Here is a 21,908-nt window from a genome sequence, read left to right as displayed (position 1 = left end):
CGACGCACAGAGCCTGGCTTAGAAGTGAGCAAGCGGCTTGCTCTGGGGGCACTCGGAAGGGAGTAGGAATCAAGAGCACTGGCAGGGGACCCCAGAAGAGGAGGTTTGGGGCCGCTCTGTGCAAAATAATTGCACAAAAGCAATAAAGTTTTACAATTAGTTTAAAGTGGAAGTAAACTTCCATTGATTGTGCCTATAGGTAAGTCTGTAATAAGGCTTACGTATAAGTACTGTAAATATCTCCTAAATGTTCACTGTTTAAGTGATATGTACTATATATGTAGCCGATTGCGCCATCGAAACATGCGCTCTGAAGGAACAACCACCTGTGCCGTGACCGGCAGCTCCAATGCATGTTAGTGACGTCACATGGCTCTGGCCAGTCACACAGCCGGAGTCCGGGAACCCAGAAAGAAGACTGGTGAGGATGGATGCGGCCTACAGCGGTGACAGCGAGGGCTGCGTTTGCAATGCATACTAGCACATTACACTTGCAAGAAAAAGTATGTGAACCATTTTAGAATGATATGGATTTCTGCACAAATTGGTCATAAAATGTGATCTGATATTCATCTAAGTCACAACTATAGACAATCACAGTCTGCTTAAATTAATAACACACCAAGAATTAAATGTTACCATGTTTTTATTGAACACACCATGTAAACATTCACAGTGCAGGTGGAAAAAGTATGTGAACCCCTAGACCAGTGATGGCGAACGCGTGGCACGCGTGCCGCTCCTGGCACGGCAAGCTGTTTCGCTGGGCACGCCAGGAGAAATGGAGAAACAGACTTAAAGACTGAAATCGGAATCGGACCACGCCGCAAAAACTACATCTCCCACAGGTCCCTTCGTTTGCGGCGATGTGTCCGAGTGCGCGTGGAGTAGAAACAGCCAGGGGTGACGTGTGCGTGCGCACACACACAAATCCAATCCTAGACCCCGATTTGTCCACACTGCACCCCCCATCAAACTACAGCTCCCACAAATCTCTGGGGCCAGCGTGCGTGGGTGTGTCTGAGAAAACACTGCTTCCTGATAGCTGGGATCGATCAGGGGTGATGTGCGGGCGGGAATGAGCTGCCAGATCGGACGGGAAACACTGGAGACAGGTGAGAGAGTTATATGGACAAAAAATAAAAAGCTGGGAACCACACTGTTTAAATACAAATACTAATGAGAGCTTGCATCCACTCACTATCCAAAAGGAATTGGGACTCAGTGGCCAAAAAGCTGCATACAAGGGAAAAGGACTGTGCCAGGGAGAAGGAATGGTCAAGGTGCCACAAAATAGCACACAGGGATATAGCAATCAAAAAAATAGAAAACAAAAATGATGGGAAATTAAATGACAAAAATGTATTAATTAAAACAAGTCAAATACAAAAAGATGCTTTTCCACCTACAACCATCTTAAAAGACAACGTTGTCTAAAACAAAAACATCTAGGCGCCATTATGCTGATTCTAGCATTCTGAGCGTAATGCACTCCTGATTCTAGCATTCTGAGTGTAACGCACTCCTGATTCTAGCATTCTGAGCGTAACGCACTCCTGATCCTAGCATTCTGAGCGTAACGCACTCCTGATCCTAGCATTCTGAGCGTAACGCACTCCTGATCCTAGCATTCTGAGCGTAACGCACTCCTGATCCTAGCATTCTGAGCGTAACGCACTCCTGATCCTACCATTCTGAGCGTAACGCACTCCTGATCCTAGCATTCTGAGCGTAACGCACTCCTGATCCTAGCATTCTGAGCGTAACGCACTCCTGATCCTAGCATTCTGAGCGTAACGCATTCCTTTAAAAAACACATGTTTTTTTCTGGGCAGAATCGTACGTTTTTGGTCCCTTGGGGCTTATGCAGAGGGATGATCAGTCCCATCATCTGTACAGAGCCGCTGGTAGGTTTAATTCTGTGTTGGCACTTTGAAAGAAATAAGTTGGTTTTGCGTCGCGGTTTGGGCACTCGGGTTCAAAAAGGTTCGCCATCACTGCCCTAGACTAATGACACCTCCAAGAGCTAATTGGAGTCAGGTGTCAGCCAACGGGAGTCCAATCAACAAGATGAGATTGGAGCTGTTGATTACAGCTGCCCTGTCCTATAAAAAACACACACCAGTTCTGGGTTTGCTTTTGACAAGAAGCATTGCCTGATGTGAATGATGCCTCGCACAAAAGAGCTCTCAGAAGACCTACGATTAAGAATTGTTGACTTTCATAAAGCTTGAAAGGGTTATAAAAGTATCTCCAAAAGCCTTGCTGTTCATCAGTCCACGGTAAGACAAATTGTCTATAAATGGAGAAAGTTCAGCACTGCTGCTACTCTCCCTAGGAGTGGCCGTTCTGTAAAGATGACTGCAAGAGCACAGCACAGACTGCTCAATGAGGTGAAGAAGAATCCTAGAGTGTCAGCTTAAGACTTACAAAGTCTCTGGCATATGCTAACATCCCTGTTGGCGAATATACGATATGTAAAACACTAAACAAGAATGGATTTCATGGGAGGATACCACAGAGAAAGCCATTGCTGTCCAAAAAAAACATTCCTGCACGTTTACAGTTTGCACAAGAGCACCTGGATGTTCCACGGCAGTACTGGCAAAATATTCTGTGGACAGATGAAACCAAAGTTGAGTTGTTTGGAAGAAACACACAATATTATTTGTGGAGAAAAAAAGGCACGGCACAACAACATCAAAACCTCATCCCAACTGTGAAGTATGGTGGTGGGGGCATCATGGTTTGGGGCTGCTTTGCTGTGTCAGGGCCTGGACGGATTGCTATCATCGAAGGAAAATTTAATTCCCAAGTTTATCAAGACATTTTGCAGGAGAACTTAAGACCATCTGTCCACCAGCTGAAGCTCAACAGAAGAAAATATGCCTTCTGGAGTAGCCCAGTCAGAGTCCTGACCTCAACCCGATTGAGATGCTGTGGCATGGCCTCAAGAGAGCGATTCACACCAGACATCCCAAAAATATTGCTGAACTGAAACAGTTCTGTAAAGAGGAATGGTCAAGAATTACTCCTGAACGTTATGTCTGATCTGCAACTACAGGAAACGCTTGGTTGAAGTTATTGCTGCCTAAGGAGGTTCAACTAGTTATTAAATCCAAGGGTTCACATACTTTTTCCACCTGCACTGTGAATGTTTACATGGTGTGTTCAATAAAAACATGGTAACATTTAATTATTTGTGTGTTATTAGTTTAAGCAGACAGTGATTGTCTATTGTTGTGACTTAGATGAAGATCAGATCACATTTTATGACCAATTTGTACTTTTTAGGCTCCATCCACACTGAAGCTGATAAACTGCAGTTTATTGGCGTTTTTTTTTAAAGCCCATAAACTGAACTCTATGTTAGCATATGTGCCCATGCACACCTGGGCGTTTTTTTAGTGATAATGAGCTTTGGAGTTTATTGGCTTTTTTCTGAACGCCCGAAATGTGCGTTCAAAGTGCAGTTTTTTGGCGGGAAAAAACGCTCAAAAACGCTGGCGCTATTGCAAAAACGTTAAAAAACTTTGAAAGGCTCCCTGCAAAGCTACTGGCGTTTTTTTATAGCTTTTTTTAGCTTCAGTGTGCATGGAGCCTAATTGCAACTGTATGCCTTTACTTTGCAGGTCGGAAAAAAAACAAAAGCACAGCTTTACTTCTTTTTAGTTGCCTGGGAATAGGTGTATAATACAGTTACATCTTATCAAGGTGTATATTTATGACCACCTGCCGATACAGCAGCCTTACAGTATTAGCAGCAGGAAGTATTGTAGATTGTTGTATTTGAAAATAATACAGTACTTAACCACTTGAGATTCGCGCTATAGACGAAAGACGTCCACAGCGCGGCTCTAAAGTGCCGGGTGGACGTCCCTGGATGTCCTGCTATTTACATTCCCCGGGCGCGCAGCGGGGAAACGCTGTGCCAGGCGCATCGCTGAGAAGCCAATGTGCGTGCCTGGCGGCCGCGATGTCCCCCGGTTTTCCGTGACCGGCGGTGACAGCAGGGACGTGGAGCTCTGTGTGTAAACACAGAGCTCCACGTCCTGTCAGGGAGAGAGGAGACCGATCTGTGTCCCTTTACATAGGGACACAGCATCGGTCACCTCCCCCAGTCAGTCCCCCTCCACACACAGTTAGAATCACTCCCAGTTTACACATTTAACCCCTTCCTCGCCCCCTAGAGTTAACCCCTTCACTGCCAGTCACATTTATACAGTAATCAATGTATTTTTTAGCACTGATCGCTGCATAAATGTGAATGGTCCCAAAATAGTGTCAAAAGTGTCCGATATGTCCGCCGCAATATCACAGGCCTGACAAAAAAATAAATCGCCGCCATTACTAGTAAAAAATAAAAAAAAAATCATAAATCTATTCCCTATTTTGTAGGCGCTATAACTTTTGCGCAAACCAATCAATATACGCTTATTGCGATATATATTTTTTTTTTTATAAAAAATATGTAGAAGAATACGTATCGGCCTAAACTGAGGAAAAAAATTGTTTTAAAAAAAAAAAAAATTGGGATATTATTATAACAAAAAGTAAAAAATTGTGTAATTTTTAAAAATTTTCTGTCTTTTTTTGTATATAGCGCAAAAAATAAAAACCGCAGAGGTAATCAAATACCACCAAAAGAAAGCTCTATTTGTGGGAAAAAATTTATAAAAATATAATTTGGGTACAGTGTTGTATGACCGCGCAATTGTCATTCAAAATGCGTCCGCGCCGAAAATTGGTCTGGGCAGGAAGGGGGTTTAAGTGCCCAGCAAGGAAGTGGTTAAAAAGAAGCATGAATAAATAATATGCGATCAATATTGTTGAACATCTCACACGGATTCTGCTTGAAGAGTTCTGTATCGGACATACGGGGGTTGATTTACGAAAAATTGGAGAGCGCACAATCTGGTGGAGCTGTGCATGGTAGCCAATCAGCTTCTCACTTCAGCTTGTTCAATTAAGCTTTGGCAAAACAACCTGGAAGCTGATTGGCTACCATGCACAGCTGCACCAGATTGTGCACTCTCCAGTTTTAGTAAATCTACCCCACATTACCATGAAGATATTGGTGAATATGATTCTGATAGCTCGGTGATATCGGGAAGGGGGTGTAATGTCCTGCGGATTGCTGGTGGCGTCTCTCTGCATTGTTTCCAAGGGCTGATAGGAAGCGTCTCTGCTGTTCTCTGTCTTCTGTGTTCATCAGCTGAGCCTTGTTGCCGGAGGCTGTATTATCTCTCCGATCTCCTCTGCAAGGTGCTTCTACATTTAATAACTTGTGAGTACTCTGTTTTTTTCTCCAGCTTTCCTCCCTCCTGTTTGTTGTCCAGTTTTAGCATGGTGTTGCCCGGTTTAGTTGCGATTCCTCTCCAGCTTCCAGGCAGCTTCATGTCACTTTGTGTTTTCTTCTTGGATTTATGTCACCGTTACCATTGTGTGTCTCTATCGGGGCTTACCCTGTTCTGTTCTTGTGTTAACTTTGTGTATCATGTTATTGTATTGTTTATTCCTTGCCTGTATATGCACTCAGCCACAATCAGTTCACAGGCAATTAGTACTGATTGACACCAGTGTGATTTCTGATGTAACTTGAGTCGCACAGAATCCCACGACGAGGGAGATGACATTATATTCAGTGGTGCCTGTACATATCAGTGTGACGGTGCAATTTTGTAAAAGGTTCCTGCACTGGTGCGATTTACAGTGCGGCTTGGCCCCATAGAATGTGCAAAAACGCAGCCAAGTCGCATCAGTCTCACTACATATTCACTACGTTTTTTTTAACTAGATGTTTTATAGCAGAAAGTAAAAATAATATACAGTGTGATTTATAAAGAAGTATACAGTTTCAACGCACTATAAAACAAGAACAATGTAAGATATTTTATGTTACCTGTAACAGATTTGTTATCGTTTCAAGTTTTTTTTTCACAGAGGTTCTATGTGGGTACCCTTAGAGCCGGTTCACACACAGGCGGCACGACTTTGGGGGCGACTCGGCAAGGCGATCTCAAGGCGTCTTGAGAGGCAACTTGCAAAATGACTTCTGTATTGAAGTCAATGCAAGTCGCCCCGAATCGCCCCCAAAGTCGTACGGGAACCTTTTTCTAAGTCGGAGCGACTTGCGTCGCTCCTATTAGAACGGTTCCATTGACTACTGTGGACCGCGACTTGTCAGGCGGCTGAGTCGCCTGACAGGTCGCCCGTGTGTGAACCGGCTCTTAGGCAGGGCTTGACAAATTTTCTTGGAATCTAGGAGCCAGCTAAAAAAGTTAGGAGCCAGGAACGCGCCACGTCCCACCAAACTCGTGTGCAGAAGCAAACGCATACGTTGAGTAGCGCCCACATATGAAAGCGGTGTTCAAACTACTCATGTGAGATATCGCCGTGATTGGTAGAGCGAGAGCAATAATCTAGCCCTAGACCTCCTCTGTAACTCAAAACATGCAACCTGTAGAATTTTTTTTAAACGTCGCCTATGGAGATTTTAAAGGGTAAAAGTTTGTCGCCATTCCATGAGTAAACGCAATTTTGAAGCGTGACATGTTGGGTATCAATTTACTCAGCATAACATTATCCTTCACAATATAAAAAAAAAATGGGCTAACTTTACTGCTGTCTTATTTTTTTATTTAAAAAAGTGTATTTTTTCTCAAAAAAGTGTGCTTGTAAGACCGCTGCGCAAATACGGTGTGACAGAAAGTATTGTAACAACTGCCGTTTTATTCTCTAGGGTGTTAGAATAAAATATATATATAATATTGGGGGTGCTAAGAGAAGGAGATTGTTGGGCAATGAAAACAGGCAGGGAAGCCCCATTAGCATTGCTGGTTGTCTTGTATTACCAACGACCACCACAAGAGGGCGCCAGATTCCAGAAAGAAGAATAGGCCTGCAGAAGGCCGCAAAGGCGCGGCCTCAATTACCGACCGGCGCGATCGCGCGCACAGAGACAGGTGAGCCCAGCTGTGCCGCCCCAGGTGCCAGGTCACTAATTCTAGTCGCAATTGCGACCTGGTGCCCGGGGTTCTGTTGATCCCTGCCCTTAAGCCCCTTTCACACGGGCGCTCCAATCGGGTCTTTAAGGCGGATCTGATCAGACGATCCATTCACTTCTATGGAGTGGCAGATGTCTGCTGACATCCGCCAATATCTGATCCTGTTTGTGAAATCCAGACGGTTGGAAACCATATTTACCATCTGTCTGGAGGATCATACCCATTGTTCCCCTACCCATTCACCTAAAAAGAAAAGTGTCAAATATCAAAACGGTACACAGGTTTTTTACAAAGTAATTTATTAAAGCAGCTCTGGCGTCTCTTCTACTTTCTGATTTCTTCTCCCTATGGCAATGTCTTCTTCTGCTGGTTCTCCTCTCTCCGTTGTCTTCTCCCTCTGTTCTTCCTAGGGTGTTCTCTCAAAACTCTCTCCCACTTTAATGCTGGGTCCGCCGTGTGCCATTACTTATATAGCCATGGGGCGTGGTCACCCAGTGATGTTATCCGGGGGCCCCACCCCTTGTGACGTCACAAGGGGACAGGGCCTCCGGATAACGTCACTGAATGGCCACACCCCATGGCTATATAAGTAATGGCACACGGCACACCCAGCATTACAGTGGGAGAGAGCGTCAAGAGAACATCGGAGGCAGAACAGAGGGAGAAGACAGCAGAGAGAGAAGACAAGGGGGGCCTTCTTGTTAAAGGGGTCTTATACAGTAGATTCTGATAAGCCCCCTGCCCGCAGACCCCAACAACAACCGCCCAGGGTTGTCGGGAAGAGGCCCTTGTCCCGATCAATATGGTGACAAGGTGCTTTGGACTGGGGGCCCCATGTTGCCCCAAAGCACCCACCCCCCATGTTCAGGGCATGTGGCCTGGTATGGTTCAGGAGGGGGGGGGGGGGCGCTCGCCCGTCCCCAAACTCATTCCTGACCTGCCTGGCCGGCATGCTCCGATAAGAGTCTGGTATGGATTTGGGGGGGCCCACATGGTTTATTTTGGCATGGGGGTTCCCCTTAAAATCTATACCAGACTGAAGGGCCTGGTATGGTCTAGGCGAGGGAACCCTATGTTGTTTTTTTAATTTGACATGGAGTTTCCCCTAAAGATTTGTACCAGACTCAAAGGGCCTGGTGTTGTTGGGATCAAAGTCTAAACCTGTTCATTGAAGTCGGATGGAAGTTGGCCTTCAAATTGCAGGGCAAAGTCGGATCCACAGTCGTATGACTGTCATGTTGTACAAGTGTGAACCCAGCCTTAGATGTACTCATAGATACCCTTTCGAATTCCGTTGGGGCACAGCGTTAAGTGTTGGTGCTTGTGCCTGATTCCTATTAGTTTGCAATCGTAAAATTAGGGCTGCTTTTACAAGGCCTAAACTGTTTAGGCCTTGTAAAAGTAGACTCTTCTATCCCGCGTCGCCGTCTTTTTTTTTTTTCAAAATTTTTTTTTTTCGCCGCAACTCGTATTTTTTACGCCCGTCGCGATTTTCAAAACCCGGCGCAACGTAAAACCGCGCAAAGCACGTCGGGAAAATGACGTCGTGAGCATGCGCAGTACGGCCGGCGCGGGAGCGCGCCTAATTTAAATGGGACTCGCCCCATTTGAATAGGAACGCCTTGCGCCGGACGGATTTAAGTTACACAGCCGAAAATTTCTAGGTAAGTGCTTTGTGGATCGGGCACTTAGGTAGAAATTTTGCGGCAGTGTAACTTAAATGGGAATATTTAAGTTACGGCGGCTGGCTGTGGATCTGGCCCTATGTAACTATGCACTTCTATGGCAGGCCATAGAAAGTGCAAATTTCTCTCCTGCAACCACAGGTTTCAGGAAAGAAATTTGCACGATTTCCCCATCAACACAGACAGAGCTGACAGGGCAATGCCTCCTGCTGAGCAATTGTCTGCTCTCGGGGGGAGCGGTTTGGTGAAGCTGTTCCTCCAAGAGAATATTGTGATTCTAGCAAACAGCTATAATCGCAAAAGAATCCGTTAAGCTGGTGGCACCCACGTTGATCGATCGATCAACTTGGTACATTCAGGCTACCCATTAACAGTTTGAAACTCGGACAGTTCCTGCTGAAGCAGCCAAGATTCGAACCATGTATGTCCGGCCCAACTCCAAATATCTAGGCCAACGCATGCAGTGCCCTTGATAGGGCGTCATGGCTGCTATTTGGAGCAAAGTCCAGATGGGTGGCCAGGATATTTGGAGTTGGTACACCTTTTTTTTTGTCATTAGTTAAGAATAAACATTATGCGATTTACAGATGAAGACGCACTTTTGCTAGCTGTTAATCAGTGGGTTTGTCTAGTTGGCTTTGCCGCCTGTCGTATTTCAGTGTCACACAATCACAAGAGAGAGATGGAGGAGGCTGCACAAATATAGCGCAGTCTTAGGGGACAAGTGAAGTGATTAAAGGGATGAATATTGTTTTCATCTGTATTCTACTCATCCTTCATGGAGACATCTTGATTGTTGTGTGGGTATGAGAAAACCTTGGGATTATAATATTACTGCATCTCTATTAGAGTGGTGCATTACCTAAGGAAGATAAACCAGGCAGTCAATGAACTGCTAACCTTACAAGGAAACTGCAACAGTCAGCCTATTGACTGAAGTGGAGTTATATGAAATTAAGGGCTTGTTTACACCATAATGGGCATCTGAGCACATTTAGGGCACCCCATTAATTTCCGTTGATGACCAAACGTGAGAAGGTGCAAAAAGTAGTGCAGGCACAATTTTTATACTCGTGCTGCACCAAACTGCATGATGCCATTCGGATTGGCCACCGCAAACACACCGCATTTGTCAGATGCATGGGGGCACCATTAAGAATTAATGGCACCCACACACATTTTCAGAAGGCAGTTCATTTTCATGCGATGTGGAAAAACATGCATGTTCCTGCACCATACCTGGGGTGAACAAGACCTCAAAGGTTTTTACACCAACTCTAACATCTTGTCACATGACTCTGTGCTACTGATGGCTCTCATGCTACAGCATGTTTGAATAAGGATACAGTGGGCTCCGAGAGAAGGTGTTGCTGGGATCAGTGAGCACAATGACCTTCATGATGTTCATTCAGAAGATTAAAGGGGTTGTTAAGCTTTGTGTTTTTTCACCTTAATGCATCCTATGCATTAAGGTGAAAAAAACACCTTGCACTCTCCGGCCCCCCGAGCCCCTGTTTTATTTACCTGAGCCCCGAATCTCCGTGGGCGCGATCCTGCATTATTCTCTAGATCTCTGAACGGCTCCTCATTGGATAGATTGATAGCAGCGTATCCATTGGCTCCTGCTGCTGTCAATCAAATCCAGTGACGTGGCCACTTGGGGGACGGGGCCGAGTTATGCACACAGCGGCTATGCACGCCGAGCGTATAACACAGGAGCGCGCCCGCAAGGTAACCCCCCCGGGATAGAGCTTCTTAGAGGGGGTTAGCTCTTGCGGGGAGGAGCAGAGACTGCTGACGTGGGACCCCAGAAAAGGATGATTGGGGCCACTCTGTGGAAAAGAACTGCAAAGTGGAGGTAAGTATGACATGTTAGTTATTTAAAAAATAGAAACAAAATTAACCTTTACTATCACTTTAAAGTAGAACTGAACATGCTCAATCAACATTTACTATTTGTAATCCTTATACTGCTAGCATTAGTAAATAAGATATGAAGGAACATATATTATATTTACTTGTTTTAACTTGTAACAACCTAACTTGTCCCGGGCATTATTTTTGGAGTGGAGTCTATGACTTGAGGATCAACTTCTATTATGCTATTGCTGCATAACTTCTAAATTGCAACCAAAAAAGTAATTGTATTTTATTGGGTTTTTATGTGGTGGACCAACACAAAGTGGCACGTAATTGTGAAGTGGAAGGAAAATGATCAATGGTTTTATATATTTTTTTACAAATAAATATCTGAAAAGTGGGGCATGCATTTGTATTCAGCCCCCTTTACTCTGTGATACCCCTAACTAAAATCTAGTGTTACCAATTGCCTTCAGAAGTCAACTAATTAGTAAATAGAGTCCAGATGTGTGTAATTATTGATTCAGGGGGGCTGAATAGAAATGCACTCCACACTTTTCAGATATTTATTTGTAAAAGAAAATTTGAAAACCGTTTCTCGTTTTTTTTCTACTTCACAATTATGTGCCACTTTGTGTTGGTCTACCACATAAAATCCCAATAAAATACAATTACGGTTTTGGCTGTATGTAACATGACAAAAATTTGGAAAAGGGGGTATGAATACTTTTTCAAGGCATTGTATGTATGTATGTATGTATGTATATGTAGTTACTAGAGTTTCATTACCCTGTTTCCCCGAAAATAAGCCCTACCCCGAAAATAAGACCTAGTGTTATTTTTGGGGATGGCTGCAATATAAGCCCTACCCTGAAAATAAACCCTAGTTAAAGTCGTCGTAAAAACATGTAATCCGTTTTGTAAAAAGATTATATAATGTGCAGTGTGTCTCCTTTTTGTAACTTTGTTTTGGAAAATACCTTACTTACAGTGCCGCTGGGCGCTCACGTGACCGGCTGGAGATCTTCTCCTCTCCAACGTCAGCGGTCCCTTCCTCTGCAGTGCTCAGAGTGGAGAAGAAGAGCTACGGCGGGTCACTGTGCTGGCTATCATGCTTTAAAGGATCAGGATATTTTTTTTTCTTTTTGGGGTTACAACCACTCTAAGATCGTCATGATGACATGACTGTATTTGAATAAATGTAGATTATTGTACATACCGTAAATAAATAAGACATCCCCTGAAAATAAGCCCTAGTGTGATTTTTGTAGCCAAAATTAATATAAGACCCGGTCTTATTTTCGGGGAAACACGGTAGTTCTGAGACAGACATTCTCGACCTCAGCTAGTATTCCGTAGAACCCAAGGGTTCCTCCAGAACTTGCTTAGGGTTCTTTGAACTGTGGCTGGTTTACCCTCCCAACTAATGGTGCCTGCATGGTTCCGGGTCCAATGCCGTTTAGAAGAGGCCAGTGGAAAGATCTTTTTAGTTGCCTGTAAGGGGGGCATTCTGGCCACCTCTGTAAAGGGGGTCATTTTTCCAATGCCCACCAATGTAAGGGACAATCTTCTTTCTTTGCAGGAGTTTTACCTGAATATAATTTTACAAGTTCATTTGTAGTAAAAAAAAAAGGTTGTGAAAGACTGCTCTAATGCGTATTTCATAAATCGTAACAACCTAAACCAGAACTTCAGTATTTCTGTCAGTTTAAATAACTTGTTTGGTCCAGCTTGGACCAAGCAAATTATAGGTATGCCAGAATGGACTGGCTGCTGCTTACTCTGTAAATAATGTAGTGGCGTGTGCAATGAATAGTAATCAGTGCTGTGTTCGAGACAACAGTACAAGGCCTTTCCCCTCTGCTGCCAGATATAAAGTGAGTCGGTCTTGGCACATCTCTGCCATTCGGGAGGAGTCTTATATTTTTTTAGTGAATGCAAGGCTAAGATGGAGAGGCAGGCAGATGACGTCCCGATCCTCGCCTTGGCCAATCAGAGGGGGCCTTGTATTTACTGAAAAAAATACAAGGCTTCTCCTGAGTGGCGGAAATGTGTTAAGACTGGCTTTCCTTATGCCCGGCAGCAGTGCCTTGTACTTTTGCTGGAACAATGTGAGGTTTACTGTACATAGCACAAGACAATACCATATATTACAGACTATGCAGCAGCCGGGCCAGTCTAGCATGCAAATCATTTGTTTTGTCCAAGTTGGTCTAAACCAGGAGTCAGCAACCTGTAGATCAGGGCTCGACAAATCCCGGGCGCCAGGTCGCCATGGCGACTAGAAATAGGGTCCTGGCGACTTGGCTTGGAAGGGGGGCAAAAAAAAAAAATTAGAACCCCCAAACATTATATATATTTTTTATCCTAACACCCTAGAGAATAAAATGGCGATCGTTGCAATACTTTCTGTCATGCCGTATTTGCGCAGCGGTCTTACAAGCGCACTTTTTTGGGAAAAAATGACACGTTTTTTAATTAAAAAATAAGACAACAGTAAAGTTATCCCCATTTTTTTTAATATTATGAAAGATAATGTTACGCCGAGTAAATTCATACCCAACATGTCACGCTTAAAAATTGCGTCCGCTCCTGGAATGCCGACAAACTTTTACCCTTTAAAATCTCCATAGGCGGCGTTTAAAAAAATCCTAGAATTATTGCCCTCGCTCTACTAATCGCGGTGATACCTCACATGTGTGGTTTGAACACCGTTTACATATGCGGGCGCTGCTCACGTGTGTGTTCGCTTCTGCGCGCAAGCTCGTCGGGACGGGGCACGTTTTCTGGCTCCTAACTTTTTTAGCTGGCTCCTAGATTCCAAGCAAATTTGTCAACCCCTGCTGTAGATTGTGATCTACCAGTAGATCGCGTTCTGGGCTTGCTGACCCATCATCCCAGAGCATTAGAGTGCAATGCAGAGGGACTACTTGTAAAGTTGAGCCTGTAGTAGTGAGCAAATACTGCACAAGTCAATGCCTCCTCTGTATTGCTGGCACCTGTCCCATGCAGAGTGATACCCACTGTACTTCACCTCTTATCCTGGCTAGAGATCTTCAGGGTGGTGCCAGCAACAGGAGGAAGAGATCTTCACGTCAGTGTGAAGCAATACACTGGGCATAATAGTATTAAGCCCCATACACACGGTCACACTTTTTGCCAACCAACTTCAAAATCTGCAACTTTTCTAATTTGTCTGATCATTTGTACGCTCCATCGGACCAACTTTTTCGGGTTTCATCCGACAAAAAGTTGGGTCTGCAAACAGACCAACTTTTCGGCAACAAAAGTCCGATGGTGCCTTGTCAGACCGTGTGTACAGCAAGCCAACCAACTTTTGGACAAAGTGCAAATACGCATGCTCAGAACCAATGTTAAAATCAACCAACAATAGCAGAAGTTAACCAAAGGGTGGCGGTAAAGAGCAGAAAAGAGCAAAAAAAAAAACACGTGATGTTAGGAAAGTTTTAGAAAGGTTTGCAGAAAAGTCTGACTGTGTGTATGCTATGGGTGTGGCCAGACAAATCAATTAGGACAAAAATCCAAGGGAAATTTTGTTGGATGTCTGACCGTGTGTATGAGCCTTTAGGCTGCTTTCACACTGATGTTCTGCCATTTACCCACACCGTGGGTTCAGGGCTGTGTACCTGCAGCATTTCTATGGGTTTGCTGCTATGTGTTTCCTCCTTACCACCTAATTTAAACCCATGATTGCCATACAATGCATGCGATTGCGACAAGGTAGTATTGCAGTTAGAGGTTTAAATTTGGTGTTAGGAGGTGGCACTGTGCCCGGTGATCTACTTCTCCCTTGTTGTTCAGGTAGGTCTCCACCTATTTAAGGTTGCCTACCACTGGTCTAAACAAATTATTTAAAGTGCCTGGAAACCTGGAGTTCTAGTTTAATCTTGCAATTACCTAGAAGTAATTAAATTTTCAATCCCACTGAACAACATGAGAAAATTATGTTTGCTCAAACACCGACAAACAATTTGATTTATGTATGCCATGGTATTTTTTGCTGGTGTGGTTGCCCTTTTAAAGATAATTTGAGTTTCCTGATGCTGAACAGAATGAAGGTATAAGTCACCATTTTTCATATTTAGCTGCTTAATATAGTTTTAAAGCCTACCTGCCAGTGCAACACTGAATGTTACAAAGGTCCAGTATGACAAAATACTTGGAAGGTGGTTCAGTAGGCAATTAATATGTGACAGAATAGTTTCCAGTGTATATATATATATATATATATATATATATATATATATATATATATATATGTATATATATATATATATTTTTTTTTAATGCACAGTTTTCTCTACCTGTAAATGCAGACCAAGCTGTCCAACTAAAGTGGAAGGATATAACTTGAGACATATATTATAAAGCTGATAAAAATGTTGCATCTTTTAAGATCTGCCCCAGTCCTGAATAGGCAAGTATGCTTCCCTGGTGAAACCAACCACAATTTCATAATCATCAGCTTATGAGTTCCCCAGGCATCCTTTGGGAGTAAAGGAGGAACATTTAATATGGAATCCCCAGTGTGTCTTTTCTAATTTCATCTACTATTAGTGCTGAAGAGCACATACTAGCTATATGCAAACTACGACTAAGCATCGAAAGATGTGAAACATGTCAGCCACCTTTTTCCTTTTGTCCACCTCTCCTTTTTGACTGCACTGTTTTTGGTTGTTTTGTGTTCTTGATTTTTTTTTGCTGAATAAAGCTGTAATGTTCCCCGCCCGTATTAACTAAGCGGCGGCGTGGCAGCATCTAGGTATGGGGGAGATGGCTGCTTATATGGGGGGGAGATGGCTGCTTATATGGGGGACATGGCTGCATATATGGGGGATATGGCTGCATATATGGGGGGGACATGGCTGCATATATGGGGGGGACATGGCTGCATATATGGGGGACATGGCTGCATATATGGGGGGACATGGCTGCATATATGGGGGGACATGGCTGCATATATGAGGGGACATGGCTGCATATATGGGGGGACATGGCTGCATATATGGGGGGACATGGCTGCATATGTGTGAGGACATGGCTGCATATGTGTGAGGACATGGCTGCATATGTGTGAGGACATGGCTGCATATGTGTGGGGACATGGCTGCATATGTGTGGGGACATGGCTGCATATGTGTGGGGACATGGCTGCATATGGGGGGGACATGGCTGCATATGGGAAGGACATGGCTGCATATGGGGGGGACATGGCTGCATATGTGGGGGGACATAGCTGCATTTGGGGACACATTTAAAAAAAAGTATCGGTATTCGGTATCGGCGAGTACCTGAAAAAAAGTATCGGTACTTGTACTCGGTCCTAAAAAAGTGGTATCGGGACAACCCTACTGAAAAGGTTCTGCCGTCTGTATGCAGAACAAGTTCACGGCCAATGCCCTTCGGACAAAAATCCACGGATTTGTCAGATGGAAATCCGATTGTGTGTACGAGGCTTTAGACTTTTCAGCAATGATGTGTATACAAGGAAGGGGGTAAACACATGGGCCCGGATTCAGAAAGAATCGCCTATCTTTAGGCGGGCGTAGCGTATCTCATATACACTACGCCGCCGTAACTTTGAGAGGCAAGTCCTGTATTCAGAAAGAACTTGCGCCCAAAGTTACGGCGGCGTAGCGTATATGGGCCGGCGTAAGCCCGCCTAATTCAAAATAGGCTGGTAGGGGGCGTGTTGTATGGTAATTAATCGTGACCCCACGTAATTGACGCTCCTTACGAATGAACGTGAAATTATCCCAGTGCGCATGCCCCAAATTACGCCGAAAATAGTCAATGCTTTAGACGTGAACGTAACTTACGCACAGCCCTATTCGCGTACGACTTACGCAAACGACGCAAAATTCTACGCTGTCCTGACGTTTCTGAATCGGCGTATCTAGCTCATTTGCATATTCTATGCGTAAATCGACGGAAGCGCCCCTAGCGGCCAGCGTAAATATACACCCCAAGATACGACGGCATAGGAGACTTACGCCGCTTGTATCTAGGCAACAGTGAGGCGTATCTGATTCTATGAATCAGGCGCAGAGATGCGACGCCTCACACTCATAGTTACGACGGCGTATCTGGAGATACGCCGTCGTAACTCCTTTCTGAATCCAGGGCCCCTGACTGGTCATGGCATAGCTAGTAGTAGTTGGTCACATTCAACTGGGCTGTTTGTGTAATTCCAAAGGTTTTTTAACGCTAATGTTGTAACTTGCATTACAAATGAGTGCTGGGAACAGCCATTTGTATGGGCAGTAAACCATCTTCACCATTACAGAACAAGTCCAGTTGGATGTGGCTTAGTACTACTAAGTATAGTGCTGGTGGTTGTCCCTCGGAAATTCCAGTGGCAGTTTGTAAAGGGTACAGTTTAGATATAAATAATGCTTTGTGGTGTTCTGTAGATAAACAGTTGCTGTGAAGCAGTTTTGTAGAGGAAGTACAGTAAATTCTATATTTGCGTCTTGCAATAATACCCAGTTTTAATGAATGTATGTTTGAAATGTATGTATGCCTTCTCTCGCCCTGCCTGCTACCGTACTGCTTGGCTGTTACCTTGGAAACACAGTAATGAAAGTGTTTGTTGCGATAGGCTAAGCCAGCCTTTCTCAAGGTTTTTAACACAGAGGAACCCTTGAAATCTCGTTATAGTCCAAGGGAATCCTTGCTGATAATTATTAAAACATTATTAAACCCAAAAGCAAACATTTATTATATTGCAGCTTGCCAATTCTTGAAAGTGATGGTTGCATTTGTTTTATTTTTTAGGCTTTCTTTCTTCTGTTGCACCTAGCGATCTAGTGAATAAATATATTTTTTTTTCAACAGAATGAGCTCTACTGCAGATGGTATTCGTTACAGGGATGCGACAAACCATTTACTATTGTGCTTACAATGATCAATTTGTATTTATTTATTTATGTAAAATCTTTAACCCCAAAAATGTATGGACAAAGCCAATGGGACCACAGCACTAATCGTATGGATATTTGGCCAAACACAACTGCATATACATAGGTAGTGAGCAAAAAGCTCAAACTGTAATCAGCAAATGGTAGTGAGACTATAGTAAACTTGACAAAAGTGACTCGTGTTGATAGCAGAGGAACAAAGCATCAGACAGAAATTACACTTAAGGCTCTTAATTGCGACATGTAGACATTATAGAGGGATATGCTTTGTTTATAATTCATGTCTGAGCTTTGCAACCACTTCACAAAGGTGAAACAGAAATGATGGGCATCATGGCACACCAGAAACTTACCACAAGTAGATTCTGAAGATACGATCTATAACAGTGATATGAACCTTGACCGATCCATCCTTTCGGAATGATCCATCCACACAGTTAAGATTGGAGCTAAACGCCTTGCCATGTCTCATGGACCCCATGGATCCCTTTGTCCCTAAATCCTACCCACCTCCTTTCTTTCTAGGAAATTTACTTTTCCCTCTCCTGTACATCTCCTTTCTCTTACTTTTTTTTTTTGTTTCCTTTTTCTTTCTTCCCCTTTCTCTCTTTTCTCTACTACATTATGCAATTTATAGAGACTTAGGGCCAGATTCTCGTACATCCTGCGGCGGCGTCGCGTAAGCTATTTACAGTACGCCGCCACAACTTACAGGAGCAAGTGCCGTATTCCCCAAACACTTGCTCCGTAAGTTGCGGCGGCGTAGTGTAAATGGCCCGGCGTATGGCCGCGTAATTCAAAGGGGCCGGCTTGTATTCAAATTAAGTGTGCTCCCCGCCGATCGAACTGCGCATGCCCTGGGCGGAAAAATAGCCCAGTGTGCATGCTCCAGCTCACGACGGAAAATGTCAATGACGCCGACGTGAGCGTCATTGACGTAAAGTCGTATTTGTGAACGACTTAGGAAAACGATGTAACCGACGGGAAAAGCCGACGTGGACCTGACGCCATACTTAACATGGCATACGGCGGACTGGCGTAAGGTTACCCCTCATATAGCAGGGGTAACCTTACGCTTATGGAAACGACGTACGCGGCGACTACGCAACGCAAATTCGTTCGGGAATCGGCGTATCAGGCTCATTTGCATAGTCAAATGAGAACTGTACGTAAACGCCACCGAGCGGCCGGCGTCGCATTACATCTAAGATCCGACGGTGTAAGTGACTTACACCTGTCGGATCTTGGCCGTATCTATGCGAAAATGATTCTAGGAATCACTCACATAGATACCCGGGGCCAAAAACAGAGATACGACGGTGTTTCCTGAGTTACACCGTCGTAACTCTTTTGAGAATCTGGCCCTTAGTCTAAATCGGGGTTCTCCAAACTTTTTAAACAAAGGGCCAGTTTACTGTCCTTCAGAATTTTGGAGGTCTGGATGTTGGTGTCATTAGTAGTAAGAGCAATACTAGTCTATCAATGGTGTCAGTGGAAGGAATAGTACCCCATTATTGGCGTCAGTAGGAAGAATAGTGCTCCATCATTGGCTTTTGTAGGATGGAATAGTGCCCCATACTGTATGTCATCTGTGTGTTTAGCTGTTTGCCTTAAAGCGGATGTGCCATGGGAAAAAAATATTAAAAGCCAGCAGCTACAAATACTGCAGCTGCTGACTTTTAATATTAGGACACTTACCTGTCCTGGAGTCCAGTGCCGATCGCAGCAGAGATCTCTGCTGCTCCCCCCGCCATCCACACTGAGGGAACCAGGAAGTGAAGCGCTGCGGCTTCACTGCCCGGTTCCCTACGGCGCATGCGCAAGTCGCGCCGCGCTCGCCGATTGGCTCCCGCTGTGTGCTGTGAGCCGAGTGTTCCCAGCACACAACGGGGGGGGGGGCGACGGGATGTGACGGAATGCCCGTCTTTTGCCCGTAAATAACCGGGCTGGAAGTGGGTGCAAATACCTGTCTTTAGACCGGTATCTGCACCCCCTCCCCCCTGAAAGGTGTCAAATGTGACACCGCGGGGGGGGCAGGGTTCCGATCAGCGGGACTCCACTTTAGGGTGGAGAACCGCTTTAAGTACAGTTTTACGTTTGCGCAAAGCTGGCCTTTCAGTTATAGGTGGCAAACAATTTGACCTCTAGTTTCTCTTTCAGGGGCTCCTATGACCAGATCTACCCAACTTGGCTAAGCATTAGAAGTTTCACTACTGTTTTGTTCTTTGTAATAAAAGATACATTTCATACTATTCAGCAATGAGAATGGGACCACCTAATGGTAGCCTGGGCAGGGATGGAGTTGGAAATATTCTCAGATATTATTATTGGTTTAAAACCACAATTGTATTTTTGAGTTAATATAGCCTTTTAAAAAAAAATTATTACTAATGTCACAAAGTATTTAATTATATTCCGACTTAAAATTCCATTATTTGTTTAATTTCCTTTCTAGGTTCAGAACAAGAATATCTGATGATTCCTTGTAGTCATTCCATACCCAGCACACCTCAGCTTTACTGTGAAGAGACTCAGGTAAGGAGTCTTTTTACACACATATAGTGCTACCCCCGGAGGAGCCGCTGATTAGATTTGGGATTGATGTATTTATGTTATCTCTTCACTGTGTCTAGGGGTGATGGTAGTGCTGAGAGCAATAACAGAATGTCCAGGACCGTTGGTTGACGTTTTCAAATGCTTTATTTTCCCAGTCAAACACGACCAACATGTAACTTGAGGTAGACAGGATAGGTTGGTGAAGGTAGAGCAACTTCACAGTATCAGGCTATGGATAATAAAGGCAGTCCTGCCCTTTAGCAATAGTATTTGTATGCGTCGCCACTCCAGCCAGAGAGGTTGAAGTGCCCCTGGACAGGCCTCTCTCACAGGCCTGGCAGCCAGAGCGCCACTTAAAGCTTCTGGGAGGAACAAGTCTCTGCCACAGGCTTGGCTCTATTCAAATTAGGATGATAGGTGAGACCTCTGCCACAGGCCTAGTGCTGAAATTGTGAACGGTAGAGCAAATCCTCCCAGTACGTCTTTGGGGTCACCGACTGACAGCTTGAATGTGACCTGTCAGTGTCCGGTGCCCAGATCCCCGGTGGTTCATTCAAGCCCTGTTGGATCACCTGCCTCCGGGTTCTCCTCAGATCGATCCCCCACCGAACAGCACCCAGCTTGGGATCTTCTCAATAGAAGTGGGGACCCAGTAAGTCACTGGGGCCCCTTTGCAGCATCAGTTGCTCTGGGCTATGAGAGCCCAGAGTCAGGAACTCCGCGTAGCACGTGGCCCCGGCCTGGTAGGCCATAGTGGTGGGGCCCGTGATGTGCGCACACCCTAAAGGTGGGTGCCGCACCCGGAACCAGGAACCTGCGAAGAACCCCGAACAACGGCCTCCGCCACAGAAATACCCCTCCCCAGCATGCCCCGCGAGGGAAAACTCCTCCAATTGGCTGCTGGGAAGAAGCGGCTCCGCCTGGACCCCTCTGGTGCCACCTGCCGCCCAGAGATGATACCGTATCTCTGGGGCACAGACTGACCCACAGGACAAATCCAGATTTGGCGACAGCCAAAATTTAACAGAATCAAAGAATGAGAGCAACATAACTCTCTCATTCTCCCACTAAATTTAAGCATAGCACCCGTACGAAAGTACACAGGCGCTACACACACACACACACACACACACACACATATATATATATATATATATATATATATATAAATATATTCTATATTGGGTGTTTGGTATGGTGGAGAGAGGTTGATTTTGCGTTAAAGTGAACCTGTGACTATGCATACTCATGTATTTACATATTCTAAACAGGCAGTAAAGGTACTGTCCACGTCTTCAGCCACACTGATCTTCTGGCTGCGTTTACCAGAGCCGCTGACCTGGCTGCTAATTTCACAGATTCTTCTGAAGCATCTGCCAGGAATCCTACTGCTTTAAACAATAGCGGGAATGATTTCAAAAGCTCCTGTCTAGGAGTACCCGCCACACAAGTGGCTGCGAGAGCTGGTTTCAGACCTATGGAAGAGGCATTCCAGGCCCTCTTTAGCAGCAAGTCCCCTCTCTTATCCATCGGATCCTTAAGGGAACCCAGATCATCGAAAGCCAGATCTGTCTTTTTTGAGACTTTGGCTAGAGGGGCATCCAACTTAGGAACCTTGTTTTTTTTTTTAATTATTTTTTTTTTAAAACCGCTTTGCGGTGCCTGCAGCTGCCACTGCCGAGTCTCTCACTCTCTCATCACCAGAGCCGGACTGGCCCAGCCCGGTAGGCTGCCTGTCCTGAGGCTGCTTTGAGCTGTAGCCGACTGCAGCGCTCCCCCTCTCTCCTGCGTGTATGACACCGGGCATCTCTCGCTGTGTGTGAGAGCTGGGTCTGTGTTCCGCTGTGCTGCCTGTGCTA

General features: G+C 44.8%; 1 protein-coding gene across 4 annotated transcripts in view; it reads left to right on the top strand.

Moving 5' to 3' along the window:
* MPP7 (membrane palmitoylated protein 7) overlaps positions 1–21,908 on the top strand; it is a 537,461-nt gene that overhangs the window by 134,816 nt on the left and 380,737 nt on the right. For 3 of the 4 annotated variants that reach the window (XM_040352591.1, XM_040352588.1, XM_040352590.1), the window contains one exon: positions 19,949–20,028. The gene's annotated coding sequence lies outside the window, so the exon portion shown is untranslated. Of the gene's footprint in view, positions 1–5,032; positions 5,288–19,948; positions 20,029–21,908 lie in introns of those variants that run through there. The other variant, XM_040352589.1, reaches the window with a different exon arrangement.

The sequence above is a fragment of the Rana temporaria genome, chromosome 5 (assembly GCF_905171775.1).
Source record: "Rana temporaria chromosome 5, aRanTem1.1, whole genome shotgun sequence".
NCBI classification, from domain to species: Eukaryota; Metazoa; Chordata; class Amphibia; order Anura; family Ranidae; genus Rana; species Rana temporaria.
This window is presented reverse-complemented; position numbering and strand designations above follow the sequence as displayed.